Source organism: Mirounga angustirostris, unplaced genomic scaffold, assembly GCF_029215605.1.
Source record: "Mirounga angustirostris isolate CCGP_5_RB_7025 unplaced genomic scaffold, mMirAng1.0.hap1 SCAF_9, whole genome shotgun sequence".
Lineage (NCBI taxonomy): Eukaryota > Metazoa > Chordata > Mammalia > Carnivora > Phocidae > Mirounga > Mirounga angustirostris.
Genome location: NW_026991717.1, coordinates 6,061,712 through 6,076,343, shown reverse-complemented (window position 1 = coordinate 6,076,343; position 14,632 = coordinate 6,061,712). Strand labels below are relative to the sequence as shown.

The following is a 14,632-nucleotide window of genomic DNA, read 5'->3' as shown; positions in this document are numbered from 1 at the left end:
TTGGATTTCTTCTTTGCAGAAATGTCTGTTCATGCCATCTGCCCATTTCTTGATTGGATTAATTGTTATTTGGGTGTTGAGTTTGATAAGTTCTTTATAGATTTTGGATACTCTCCCTTTATCTGGTATTGTCATTTGCAAATATCCTCTCCCATTCTGTCAGTTGTCTTTTGGTTTTGTTGACTGTTTCCTTTGCTGTGCAGAAGATTTTTATCATGATGAAGTCCCAATAGTTCATTTTTGCCCTTGCTTCCCTAGCCTTTGGCGATGTTTCTAGGAAGAAGTTGCTGCAGCTAAGGTCGAAGAGGTTGCTTCCTGTGTTCTCCTCTAGGATTTTGATGGATTCCTGTCTCACATTGAGGTCTTTCATCCATTTTGAGTCTATTTTTGTGTGTGGTGTAAGGAAATGGTCCAGTTTCATTCTTCTGCATGTGGCTGTCCAATTTTCCCAACACCATTTGTTGAAGAGACTGTCTTTGTTCCATTGGACATTCTTTCCTGCTTCGTCAAAAATTAGTTGACCATAGAGTTGAGGGTCCATTTCTGGGCTCTCTATTCTGTTCCATTGATCTTTGTGTCTGTTTTTGTGCCAGTACCATCCTGTCTTGATGATTACAGCTTTGTAATAGAGCTTGAAGTCTGGAGTTGTGATGCCACCAGCTTTGCTTTGCTTTTTCAACATTCCTCTGGCTATCCAGGGTCTTTTCTGGTTCCATACAAATTTTAGGATTATTTGTTCCATTTCTTTGAAAAAAGTGGATGGTATTTTGATAGGGATTGCATTAAATGTATAGATTTCTCTAGGTAGCATAGACATTTTCACAATATTTGTTCTTCCAATCGATGAGCATGGAATATTTTTCCATTTCTTTGTGTCTTCCTCATTTCTTTCATGAGTATTCTGTAGTTTTCTGAGTACAGATTCTTTGCCACTTACGTTAGATTTATTCCTAGGGATCTTATGGTTTTGGGTGCAATTGTAAATGGGATCGACTCCTTAATTTCTCTTTCTTTTGTCTTGTTGTTGGTGTATAGAAATGCCACTGATTTCTGTGCATTGATTTTATATCCTGCCACTTTACTGAATTCCTGTATGAGTTCTAGCAGTTTTGGGGTGGAGTCTTTGGGTTTTCCACAGAGAGTTTCATGTCATCTGCAAAGAGTGAGAGTTTGACTTATTCTTTGCCAATTCAGATGCCTTTTATTTGTTTGTTGTCTGATTGTTGAGGCTAGGACTTCTAGTACTATGTTGAACCACAGTGGTGATAGTGGACATCCCTTCTGTGTTACTGACCTTAGGGAAAAAGCTCTCAGTTTTTCCCCATTGAGAATGATATTTGCTGTGGGTTTTTCATAGATGGCTTTTATGATACTGAGATATGTACCCTCTATCCCTACACTCTGAAGAGTTTTAATCAAGAAAGGATGCTGTACTTTGTCAAATGCTTTTTCTGCATCTATTGAGAGGATCATATGGTTCTTGTTCTCTCTTTTATTAATGTATTATATCAAATTGATTAATTTGCAGATATTGAACCAAACTTGCAGCCCAGGAATAAATCCCACTTGGTCGTGGTGAATAATTCTTTTAATGTGCTGTTGGATCCTACTGGCTAGTATTTTGGTGAGAATTTTTGCATCCATGTTCATCAGGGATATTGATCTGTAATTCTTTTTGATGGGGTCTTTGTCTGGTTTTGGGATCAAGGTAATGCTGGCCTCATAAAATGAGTTTGGAAGTTTTCCTTCCATTTCTATTTTTTGGAACAGTTTCAGAAGAATAGGTATTAATTCTTCTTGAAATGTTTGGTAGAATTCCCCTGGGAAGCCATCTGGCCCTGGACTCTTGTTTGTTGGGAGATTTTTGATGACTGCTTCAATTTCCTTACTGGTCATGGGTCTATTCAGGTTTTCTATGTCTTCCTGGTTCAGTTTTGGTAGTTTATACATCTCTAGGAATGCATCCATTTCTTCCAGATTGTCTAATTTACTGGCATACAGTTGCTCATAATATGTTCTTATAATTGTATTTCTTTGGTATTGTGATCGCTCCTCTTTCATTAATGATTTTATTAATTTGGGTCCTTTCTCTTTTCTTTTTGTAAGTCTGGCCAGGGGTTTCTCAATCTTATTGATTCTTTCAAAGAACCAGCTCCTAGTTTTGTCGATCTGGTCTACTGTTCTTTTGGTTTCTATTTCATTGATTTCTGCTCTGATCTTTATTATTTCTCTTCTCCTGCTGGGTTTAGGCTTTATTTGCTGTTCTTTCTCCAGCTCCTTTAGGTGTAGGGTTAGGTGGTGTATTTGAGACCTTTCTTGTTTCTTGAGAAAGGCTTGTATTGCTATATACTTTCCTCTTAGGACCGCCTTTACTGCATCCCAAAGATTTTGAACAGTTGTGTTTTCATTTTCATTTGTTTCCATTAATTTTTTAAATTCTTCTTTAATTTCCTGGTTGACCCATTCATTCTTTAGTAGGATGCTCTTTAGCCTCCATGTATTTGAGTTCTTTCCAACTTTCCTCTTGTGATTGAGTTCTAGTTTCAAAGCATTGTGGTCTGAAAATATGCAGGCAATGATCCTAATCTTTGGGAACTGGTTGAGACCTGATTTGTGACCTAGCATATGATCTATTCTGGAGAATGTTCCATGGACACTAGAGAAGAATGTGTTTTCTGTTGCTTTGGGATGGAATGTTCTGAATATATGTGAAGTCCATCTGGTCCAGTGTGTTATTTAAAGTCTTTATTTCCTTGTTGGGCCTTTTGCTTAGATGATCTGTCCATTTCAATGAGGGGGGTGTTAACGTCCCCTACAATTATTGCATTATTGTCGATGTGTTTCTTTGATTTTGTTATTAATTGGCTTACATAATTGGATACTCCCATGTGAGGGGCATAGATATTTAAAATTGTTAGATCTTCTTGTTGGATAGACCCTGTAAGTATGATATAGTGTCCTTCCTCATCTCTTATTATAGTCTTTGGTTTAAAATCTAAATTGTCTCATATAAGAATTGCCACCCCAGCTTTCTTTTGATGTCCATTAGCATGGTAAATGGTTTTCTACCCCCTCACTTTCAATCTGGGGGTGTCTTTGGGTCTAAAATGAGTTCCTTGCAGACAGCATATTGATGGGTCCTGTTTTTTTATCCAATCTGATACCCTGTGTCTTTTGATTGTGGCATTTAGCCCATTTACATTCAGGGTAACTATTGAAAGATATGGGGAATTTAGTGCCATTGTATTGCCTATAAGGTGAGTGTTACTGTATATTGTCTCTGTTCCTTTCTGGTCTATGTTACTTTTAGGCTCTCTCTTTGCTTAGAGGACCCCTTTCAATATTTCTTGTAGGGCTGGTTTGGTGTTTGCAAATTCCTTTAGTTTTTGTTTGTCCTGGAAGCTTTTTATCTCTCCTTCTATTTTCAATGACAGCCTAGCTGGATATAGTATTCTTGGCTGCATATTTTTCTTGTTTAGTGCTCTGAATATATCATGCGTCCTTTCTGGCCTGCCAGGTCTCTGTGGATAGGCCTGCTGCCAATCTAATGTTTCTACCATTGTAGGTTACAGACCTCTTGTCCCAGGCTGCTTTCAAGATTTTCTCTTTGTCTCTGAGATTTGTGAGTTTTACTATTAGATGTTCGGGTGTTGACCTATTTTTATTGATTTTGAGGGGGGTTCTCTGTGCCTCCTGGATATTGATGCCTGTTTCCTTCCCCAAATTAGGGAAGTTCTCTGCTATAATTTGCTCCAATATACCTTCTGCCCCTCTCTCTTTCTTCTTCTTCTTGGATCCCAATTATTCTAATATTATTTCATCTTATGGTGTCACTTATCTCTCAAATTCTCCCTTTGTGATCCAGTAGTTTTTTCTCTCTTTTTCTCAGCTTCTTTATTCTCCATCATTTGGTCTTCTATATCACTAATTCTCTTTTCTGCTTCATTTATCCTAGCAGTTAGAGCCTCCATTTTTGATTGCACCTTATTAATAGCCTTTTTGATTTCTACTTGGTTAGACTTTAGTTCTTTTATTTCTCCAGAGAGGGACTCTCTAGTATCCTCTATGCTTTTTTCAAGCCCAGCTATTATCTTTATAATTGTCATTCTGAACTCTACTTCCGACACCTTACTAATGTTTATATTGATTAGGTTCTTGGCAGTCTGTATGGCCTCTTGTTCTTTTTTCTTTTTAGGTGAGTTTTTCCATTTTGTCATTTTGTCCAGAGAAGAATAGATGAATGAGAGAACAAAATGCTAAAAGGGTAACAACAACCCCAGAAAAACATACACTAAACAAATCAAGAGATCTGAAACCGGGGTGGTAAGGAAAGGGAAAAAAAAAAAAAAGAATATGATCAGGCTGGTGAATAGAACAGAGCCACACACTAGATTTTGGGTGTATTTTGGTCTGTTAGAAGAAATTGCCTCCCAAAATTTTAAAGAAAGAAAAACTTATATATATACAAAAATAAGGGTAAATACAATGAAGGGACGGAATATGACTGTAAAGATGAAAATTTTAAAAGATTTTTAAAAGGGAATTGGTAAGTTGGTTGAAAAAGGAAAAAAGAAAAATTAAAAAAAAAAAAAAGAGAGAGAGAACGTGATCCAGCAGGAGGGCGGGAGACTAGAACAAAGCCATACACTAGATATAGGGTATATTTTGGTCTGTTAGAAGAAACTGTATCCTAAAATTTTAAAGAGAGAAAAACTTATATATAATAAGGTTAACTACAATGAAGGGATAGAATGACTATAAAAATGAAAATTTAAAAAGATTTTTAAGAAAGGAATTGAGGGGCACCGGGGTGGCTCAGTCATTAAGCATCTGCCTTCGGCTCAGGTCATGATCCCAGGGTCCTGGGATCGAGCCCCTCATTGGTCTCCCTGCTCAGCGGGAAGCCTGCTTCTCCCTCTCCTCCTGCTTGTGTTCCTGCTCTCGCTGTGTCTCTCTCTGCCAAGTAAATAAATAAAATTTTTTAAAAATAATAAAATTAAAAAAAGGAATTGATAAGATTTTGTTTGAAAAAGGGAAGAAAAATTCAAAAAAAGAGAAAAAGAAAAAAATAAAGAAAATTTAAAAAAATTAACTTTGAAAGGCTAAAGAATCATAGTAAGAAAGTCATGAATTCTACGTGCAGTATTCCCCTAGCGCTGGAGTTCTGCTGTTCTCTTTGATCGGTAAACTTGGTCTTGGCTGGCTGTTCTTGCTGATCGTCTGGGGAGGGGCCTGTTGCCGTGGTTTCCAAATGTCTCTGCCGGAGGCGGAAGTGCCCCGCCCTTGCCCCGTCCCGGCTAAGTCATCTGCTCGGGTTTGCTCTCCGGGGCTTTTGTTCCCTGCGAGCTTTCCGTGCAGCTTTGGAGGCGGAGAGTGAAAATGGCGGCCTCCCAATCTCCGCCCCGGAGGAGCCGAGAACTCGGGGCCCCGCTCCTCAGTGAGCCCCCAGAGAAAAGCCGTCAGTCACTCCCATCTCCCCGGTCTCCGGCCGCACTCCGTGCTCACCCGGCCTGTGACCGCGCGTTTCTATCTCTGGCACCCGATCCGGTCTGGAGTCTCCAAACCCAGCAGATCCCTGCGGTGCACTCCTGCGCGGTTCCTCCCGGAGGAGGAAGGTGAGTCTCCCCGGATCTGCCGCTTGTTGGGTCCCTGCTGGAGGAGCAGGGGCCCGACGGTGCCGCGGATCCCGGTTTATGGCCACCCCGAGCTGAGGGCCCGCGCCTGGGCTCCGCCTCTGCAGCCGGCTTCCCTGCTCCGTTACCTGGGAGCTCTGCCGCCCTCAGGCACCCCCGGTCTTTCTGTGACCCCGAGGGTCCTGAGACCACACTGTCCCGGAGGGTTCCACCCCCTGCTTAGCCACCAGAGTGACATCCCTCAGCGGAGCAGACTTTTAAAAGTTCCGATTTTGTGCTCCGTGGTTCTATCACTTGCCAGAAGCGGCTGACGGAGGCCCCTCCCCCGCCGTCTATCCTCCCGAATATCACCTCGGATTCACTTCTCCGCCCGTCCTACCTTCCAGAAAGTGGTCCGTTTTCTGTGCAGAGAGTTGTTGCTATTCTTTTCTTCAATCTCCTGTTGAGTTTGTCAGTGTTCAGAATGGTTTGACTCCTCCTATCCAGCTGAATTCCTGGGACCAGATGAAATCTAGGTCTCCTACTCCTCTGCCATCTTGCTCCTCCCCCTAGCCAAAATAAACTTTAAAAGGAAGACTGTCACAAGAGACAAGGAGGGCACTAATAATAAAGGGGACAATTCAACAAGAGAATATAACAATTGTAAATGTTTATGTACCCAACATGGAAGCACCCAAATACATAAAGCAGTTCATCACAAATATAAAGGGACTAATTTACAGTATTACAATAATAGTAGGGGCCTTTACCACCCCACTTACATCAATGGACTAAATCCATCTAAATGGCAAATCAACAAGGAAACAGTGGCTCTGAAGGATACAGTGGACCAGATGGATTTCAAAGATATATTCAGAACATTCCATCTAAAATGGCAGAATACACATTCTTTTCAAGTGCACATGGGACATTCTCCAGAATAGATCACATATTAGGCCACAAAACTAGTCTCAACAAATTCAAGAAGATTGAAGTCATACCTTGCATCTTTTCTGACCACAACGCTATGAAATTAGAAATCAACCACAAAAGAAAATCTGGAAAGACCACAAATACATAGAAGTTAAATAACATGCTATTAAACAATGAATGGGTCAAAGGAGAAATCAAAAGTTATATAGAAACAAATGAAAATGAAAACACAACCGTCCAAAATCTTTGAGATGCAGCAAAACAGTTCTAAGAGGGAATTTTTAGCAATACAGGCCTACCTCAAGAAGCAAGAAAAATCTCAAGTAAACAACCTAATCTTACACCTAAAGAAGCTAGAAAAAGAAGAACAAACAAAACCCGACACCAGCAGAAGGAAGGAAATAAAGATTAGAACAGAAGCAAATGATATATAAACTTAAAAAAAAAATAAAAGGCAATACAATGAAACTAGAAGTTGGTTCTTTGAAAAGATCAACAAAACTGATAAACCTCTAGCCAGATTCATCAAAAGAGAGAGAGAGGACTCAAATAAATAGAATCACAAATAAAAGAAGAGAAATAACAACCACTCAAGAAATACAAACAATTTTAAAAGAATTTTATGAAAATTACATGCCAACAAATTGGACAACCAAGAAGATATGGATAAATTCCTAGAAACATGTAACTTCCTAAAACTGAATCAAGAAGAAATAGAAAATTTCAATAGACTGATTATACCAACAATAAAATTGAATCAGTAGTCAAAAAACTCCCAAGAAAAGACCAGGGCCAGATGGATTCACAGACAAATTCTAACAAACATTTAGAGTTAATACCTTTTCTTCTCAAACTACTCCAAAAAATAAAAGAGGAAGAGAAGTTTTCAAATTCATTCTATGAGGCCAACATTGGCCCAACTGGCCCTGACACCAGAGCCAGATAAAGACATTATCAAAAAAGAGAACCACAGGCCAATATCTCTGATGAACAAAGATACAAAAAGTCTCCACAATATATTAGCAAACTAAATCCAACAATATATTTAAAAAATCTTTCACCACAATAAGTAGGATTTATTCCAAAGATGCAGGGGTGGTTCAATATTTAGAAATCAATCAACATGATACATCACATCAAGAGAAAGGATAAAAAAAAAAAAGATCATTTCAGTAGATGCAGAAAAAGCATTTGACAAAGTACAGCATCCATTCATGATAAAAACCCTCAACAAAATAGGTTTACAGGAAACATACCTCAACATACTAAAGGCCATATATGAAAAACCTGCAGCTAACATCACACTCAATGGTGAAAAACTGAGAGCTTTTCCCTTAAATCAGGAACAAGACAAGGATATCCATTTTCATCATATTATTCAACACAGTCCTGGAAGTTCTAGTAGTAACAATCAGACAAGAAAAGGGAATAAAAGGCATCCAAATTGATAAGAAAGAAGTAAAACTTTTGCTATTTGTAGATGGCATGATCATACAGGAAACCCTAAAGATTCCACCAAAAAACCACTAGAACTGATACATGAATTCAGTAAGGTCACAAGGTACAAAATTAATATACAGAAATCTGTGGCATTTCTATACACTAATAATGAAGTAACAGAAAGAGAAACTAAGAAAACAATCTCATTTACAACTGCACCAAAAATAATAAAACACCTAGGAATAAACTCAACTAGGTAGGTGAAAGACCTGTACTCCAAAAACTATAAAACACTGATGAACAAAATAGAAGAGGATGCAAATGGGAAGATATTCTATGCTTGTGGATTGGGAGAACCAATAATATTAAAAATATCTGGGGTGCCTTGGTGGCTCAGTCATTAAGCGTCTGCCTTCGGCTCAGGTCATGATCCCAGAGTCCTGGGATCGAGCCCCACATCAGGCTCTCTGCTCAGCGGGAAGCCTGTTTCTCCCTCTCCCACTTCCCCTGCTTGTGTTCCCTCTCTCACTGTCTCTCTCTCGCTGTCAAAATAAATAAATAAGATCTTTTTTTAAAAAATCTATTATCCAAAGCCATTTACACATTTAATGTAATCCCTATCAAAATACCACCAGCCTTTTTCACAGAACTAGAACAAATAATCCTAAAACTTGTAGGGAACCACAAAAGACCCCAAATAGCTAAAGTAATCTTGGAAAAGAAGAACAAAACTGAAGGTATCACAATCCCAGATTTCAAGATACACTACAAAGCTGTAGTAATAAAAGCAGCATGGTACCAGCATGAAGATAAACACATAGATCAATAGAACAGAATAGAGAGCCCAAAATAAACCTACCCACGATTATATGGCTAATCAATCTTTGACAAAGAAGGCAAGAATAACCAATGGGAAAAAGACAGTCTTTTCAACAAATGGTGTTGGGAGAATGGACAGCTACATGCAAAAGAATGAAAATGGACCTCTTTCTTACACCGTACACAAAAATAAACTCAAAATGGATTAGAGCCCTAAATATGAGACTTGGAACCATAAAAAATCCTAGAAGAGTGCACAGGCAGTAATTTCTCTGACAATAGCCATAGCAACGTTTTTCTAGATATGCCTATTAAGACAAAGGAAACAAAAGCAAAAATAAACTGTTGTAACTTCATCAAAATAAAACGTTTCTGCAGTGAAGGAACAATCAACAGAGCTAAAAGACAACCTACTGAATGGGAGGAGACATTAGCAAATGACATATCCAATAGGGGTTAGTATACAAAATATATGAAGAATTTATACAACTCAACACAAATAATAATGATAATGATAATCCAATTAAAAATGGGCAGAAGACATGAACAGACATTTCCCTAAAGAAGACATGCAGATGACCAACAGACACATGAAAAGATGCTCAACATCACTCATCATCAGGGAAATGCAAATCAAAACCACAATGAGATATCACCTCGCACCTGTAAGAATGGCTAAAATCAACAACATAAGAAACAACAAATGTTGGTGAAGACGTGGAGAAAAAGGAGCCATGTTCGTGGGAATGCAAACTGGTGGAGCCACTGTGGAAAACACTATGGAGGTGCCTCAAAAAATTAAAAATAAAATTACCATATGATCCAGTAATTCCACTACTGGGCATTTACCCAAAGAATATGAAAACACTAATTTGAAAAGATATATGCACCCCTATGTTTGTTGTAGCATTTTTTTTACAATAGCCAAATTATGGAAGCAGCCCAAGTGTCCATCGATAGATGAATGGATAAAGAAGATGTGGTATATATACACGACAGAATATTATTCAGCCATAAAAATGAATGAAATCTTGCCATTTGCAATGACATGGGTGGGTCTGGAGGGTATAACGCTAAGTGAAATAAGTCAGAGAAAGAAAAATAACATATGATTTCACTCATATGTGGAATTTAAGAAACAAAGAACAAAGAAAAAAAGAGAAAAAAAAAAAACTAGGCTGTTAAATACAGAGAACAAACTGGTCATTACCAGAGGGGAGGTGAGTAGGGGGATGGGTGAAATAGATGAAGGGGATTAACAATACAGTTATGGTGGGGCACCTGGGTGGCTCAGTCAGTTAGGCAGCAGACTCTTGATTTCGGCTCAGGTCATGATCTCAGGGTCCTGAGATCGAACCCCACATCACACTCTCTACTCAGCAGCGAGTTTGCTCGGGGATTCTCCCTCTCCTTCTGCCCCTCCATCTGTTCATGCTATTTCTCTCTCTCTCTCTCTCTCTCAAATGAATAAACAAATCTTAAAAAAAAAAGAATACAGTTATGGTGATGAGCACTGAGTAATGTATAGAATTGTTGAATCACTATATTGTACATCTGACAAAGAAAAGAAACAAAAAGAAAAAAGAAAGAGAAAGAAGAAAGAATGAAAGAACGAAAAAGAAAGAAAGAAAGAAAGAAAGAAAGAAAGAAAGAAAGAAAGAAAGTCTAAGGAGTACAATGTGTGGCATGGTGAGTATAATACTATATTGCATATATAAAAGTTGCTGAAAGAATAGATCTTAAAAATCCTCATTGCAAGAAAAAAAATGTGTAACCAGGTATGGTGACAGATGCTAACTAGACTTTGTGTGGTGATCATTTTGCAATTATGCAAATAGAATCATTATGTTGTACACCTGAAACTAATAATATGTTATATGTCAATTGAACTTCAATAAAGGAAAATATGAAAAATAAAAGAAAATTTGAACTAATAATAAAAAACCACCCAACAACGAAAAGTCCAGGACTAGATGACTTCACTGGAGAATTCTACCAAATATTTAAAATAGTATTAACACCAATCCTCCTTGAAATCTTCCAACAAAGTTGAAGAGGAAGGAACATTCTTAAACTTGTTTTATGAGGCCAGAATTACCCTAATATTGATTCCAAAATCCTCAACAAAATACTGGCAGACCAAATTCAACCACATTAAAAAGATTATACACCATGACAAAAGTAGAATTTATTCCTGGAATGCAAAGATGGTCCAACATACAAAAATCACACATGTAGGAGTGCCTGGGTGACGCAGATGGTTGAGCAGCCAACTCTTTGTTTCCACTCAGGTTGTGATCTCAGGGTCATGGGATCAAGCCCCCCATGGGACTCCATGCTCAGCATGGAATCTGCTTGGGATTCTCTCTCCCTCTCCTTCTGCCCCTCCTGCTTGTGCTCTCTCTCTTTCTCTCTAAAATAAATTAATTTTTAAAAAATCACGCCAGTAAATGGAGACATCCTATGATCATGGATCAGAAAACTGCATATTGTTCGAAGTCATTACTACCCAAAGTGCCCTACAGATTCAACGTGATCCCTATCAAAATCCCAGTGACTTTCTTTTTTTTTTTTTTTTGCAGAAATTAAAAAAAAAAATCCATCCTAAAATTTACTTGGGCTCTCTAGCAACACTGGCTAGCCATGTATGGTCAAACGATCTCCAATAAGCATGCCAAGACCACTCGATGGGAAAAGGACCATTTCTTCAACAAATGGTGCTAGGAAAACTGGTTATCCACATGCAAAAATAAATAAAGTTGGATCCTTACTTTATACCATATACAATAATTCATTTAAAATTGAAAAAAATAAAATAAAATAAATAAAACCGATTAAAGACCTAAATGAGAAACCCAAAAGTATAAATCTTCTTGAAGAAATAATCAGGGAAGAGCTTCAAGACGTTCAATTTTGCAATGATTTCTTGGATATGACACCAAAATTACAGGCAGCAAAAGCAAAAACAGACTAATGATATTATCACCTCACACCCATTAAAAACCAGAGAATAACAAGTGTCAGCAAGAATGTGGAGGAACTGGAACCCTGTGCACTGGTGGTGGGATCGCAAAATGGTGCAACAGCCAAGAAAAAACAGTATGGCAGTTCCTCAAAATATGAAACATAGAAGAACTGTATGATCCAGCGATCCCACTTTGGGGTAAAGACTCAAAAGAACTGAAAGCAAGGACTCAAACAGATATTTGCATGCTCATGTTCATGGCAGCATTATTCACAATAGCCAAAAGATGGAAGCACCCCAAATGTCCATCAGTGGATGAGTGAATAAACAAAATGTGGTTGGGGCATCTGGGTGGCTCAGTCAGTTAAACGTCTGGCTTCAGCTCAGGTCATGATCCCAGGGTCTTGGGATAGAGTCCTGGCATCTTTTTCCTTGCTCTGTAGGGAGCCTGCTTCTCCCTCTGCCCCTCCCCCTGCTCGTGCACGCTCTCTCTCTCTCTCTCTCTCTCTCAAATAAAGAAATAAAATCTTGGGCGCCTGGGTGGCTCAGTTGGTTAAGCGACTGCCTTCGGCTCAGGTCATGATCCCAGAGTCCCGGGATCGAGTCCCACGTCAGGCTCCCTGCTCAGCAGAGAGTCTGCTTCTCCCTCTGACCCTCCCCCCTCTCATGCTCTCTGTCTCTCATTCTCTCTCTCGCAAATAAATTTAAAAAAAAAAAATCTTAAAAAAAAAAAAGAAAATCTTTTTTAAAATGTGGTTTACAAATATGTGTATGTATGTATGTATATACACTATATGATAGAATGTTATTCAGCCTTAAAAATGGAAGGAAATCTTGTCACACGCTGAACACGGATGAACCTCGAGGACCTCATGCTAAGTGATAGAAGCCAGTCACAAAAAGATAAATATTGTATGATTCCGCTTATATTGCGTATCTAAAGTAGTCAAATTCATAGAGACAAAAGTTAAAGGGTGATTGCCAGGGGCTGGGGCAAGCAGGAAATGGGGAGTTTTTGTTTAATGTGTACAGTGCTGGTTTTGCAAGATAAAAAAGTTCAAAAGATCTGTTGCACAATGATGTGAATGTACTCAACACTACAACATTGTACCCTTAAAGATGGTTAAGGTGGATGCGGCGCCTGGTTGGCTCGGTCGTTAAGCGTCTGCCTTCGGCTCAGGTCATGACCCCAGGGTCCTGGGATCGAGCCCCTCATTGGGCTCCCTGCTCAGTGGGAAGCCTGCTTCTCCCTCCCCCACTCCCCCTGCTTGTGTTCCCTCTGTCGCTGTGTCTCTCTCTGTCAAATAAATAAATGAAATCTTAAAAAAAAAAAAAAGATGGTTAAGGTGGTAAAGTTTATGTTATGTGCTTCTACCCCTAAAAGAAAACATTTTAAGCCATGAAAAAGAAAAATGGACTTTCTCAGGTGAGTCCCAGCCTTGCAAACTACTGGCCCAAAATGACCCTGCATGGCTTCTGGAAAGATGAGCAGCGTTGAGCTGGGCTGTGAAAGACAGAGACGTCTTGGCTGGGCAAAGAGGTGGGGGCATATTAAAAAGGAACGGATTAGTTCAGAAGCAGCATCATTATCACTGCAAACATTTATCATAATGCCTACTGTGCACCAGGCATGTGGTTCACACGTGTTCTCTCACGTAATCCACATACCAGTGACTCTATGGGGGGGTGGGGCACTACCAGGGCCATTTTACAGAAGAGAAAGCAGGTGGCAGTTTGGGAGGAGCGAGCGAGGGCACCAGTCTGCCCTAGGGGAATGGTTGCACATGGAGACGACACAGATCGGAAGGGAGGAAGCAGATCGTCAAAGGTCTTGACACCAGACAGAGACATCACATGATGTCATGGACCTGGGGAGTCATTGCAGGTCCTGGAGCAGAAGCACATGATTCGAGGGGTGTCTTCAGCAGGTGAATCTGGAAGCAGTGTGCGGGGAAGACCAGGCTGTGCCCTGCGCTAGATGGAAACCCAGTCAGTGCAAAATGAGTGACAAATGCGTAACAAGCAGATGAGCAAAGTTGGGGTGCAAGGTTGGGGTCAAGTGCTCCAGTCTCTATCTCCCCGCCCTCAACACTCCTGGGCCTCGCCTTTGAACGACTCGTATCCCAGGGGCTGCAGGTCTCCTGGTACCTGCCCTGCTCTGGGTGAGCAGGAGCAGATGGGACCAGACCGGGTGTGGGGGCACCTCCCATCCCTGCGTGCGCCCTCTGCTGGAGGCGCCTGGCCGGGCAAGTGTCTGCCGGCCAGTCCGGGCACTGAGCCTCTCCGGCTTTTCATTTCTTACTAGAATGATGGGATGTCTTTTGGAGCGTCGGTGATATTAATTGCAGCCTAAGGTTTCACAGAGGACAGTGTTCTTTGTCCCATTGGCCTCTGGCCTCCAGACACCCCACCTCCACCTCCCAGGCCAAAAGGATTGAGTTCTCAAGGATTCTGGACTCCCTCCTCCTTCTGCTGCTCATCCTTAGGATGGCCTAGCAGGCAGAACCCTGGAGCTCTTAGTGGGAGATGCTGGAGAATCCTAGAAATCGATTTAAAATTGGACACAGGGTGTAGGGACCTGCAGATTTGATCTGTTCTCCTGGACCCGGGGCCTCTGCTGCCCCCATTGTTTGGCCAGATCCTAGGTCCGGCCAAGAAGCATATGAGCTTCGTATTTATTGGAGGGGGAGGTACTGGAGCAGCGCGGTATGTCTTGCTCGTGGCATTGTTCAATCCAGATGTCAGTTAGGATAAGAAAAATAACCCAGAACCCTGGAACACACGGGGTCCCCATGACCAATACAAGATTTACTCGGTGAATGTAGATTACGGCAAACTGAAGAAAGAAGGTCCAGACTACTAA

General features: G+C 40.2%; 1 pseudogene; it reads left to right on the top strand.

Annotated features, from left to right (window-relative positions):
• The first annotated feature begins 14,365 nt into the window (after positions 1 to 14,365).
• LOC123862028 (cytochrome c oxidase subunit NDUFA4-like) lies at positions 14,366 to 14,632 on the top strand (annotated as a pseudogene).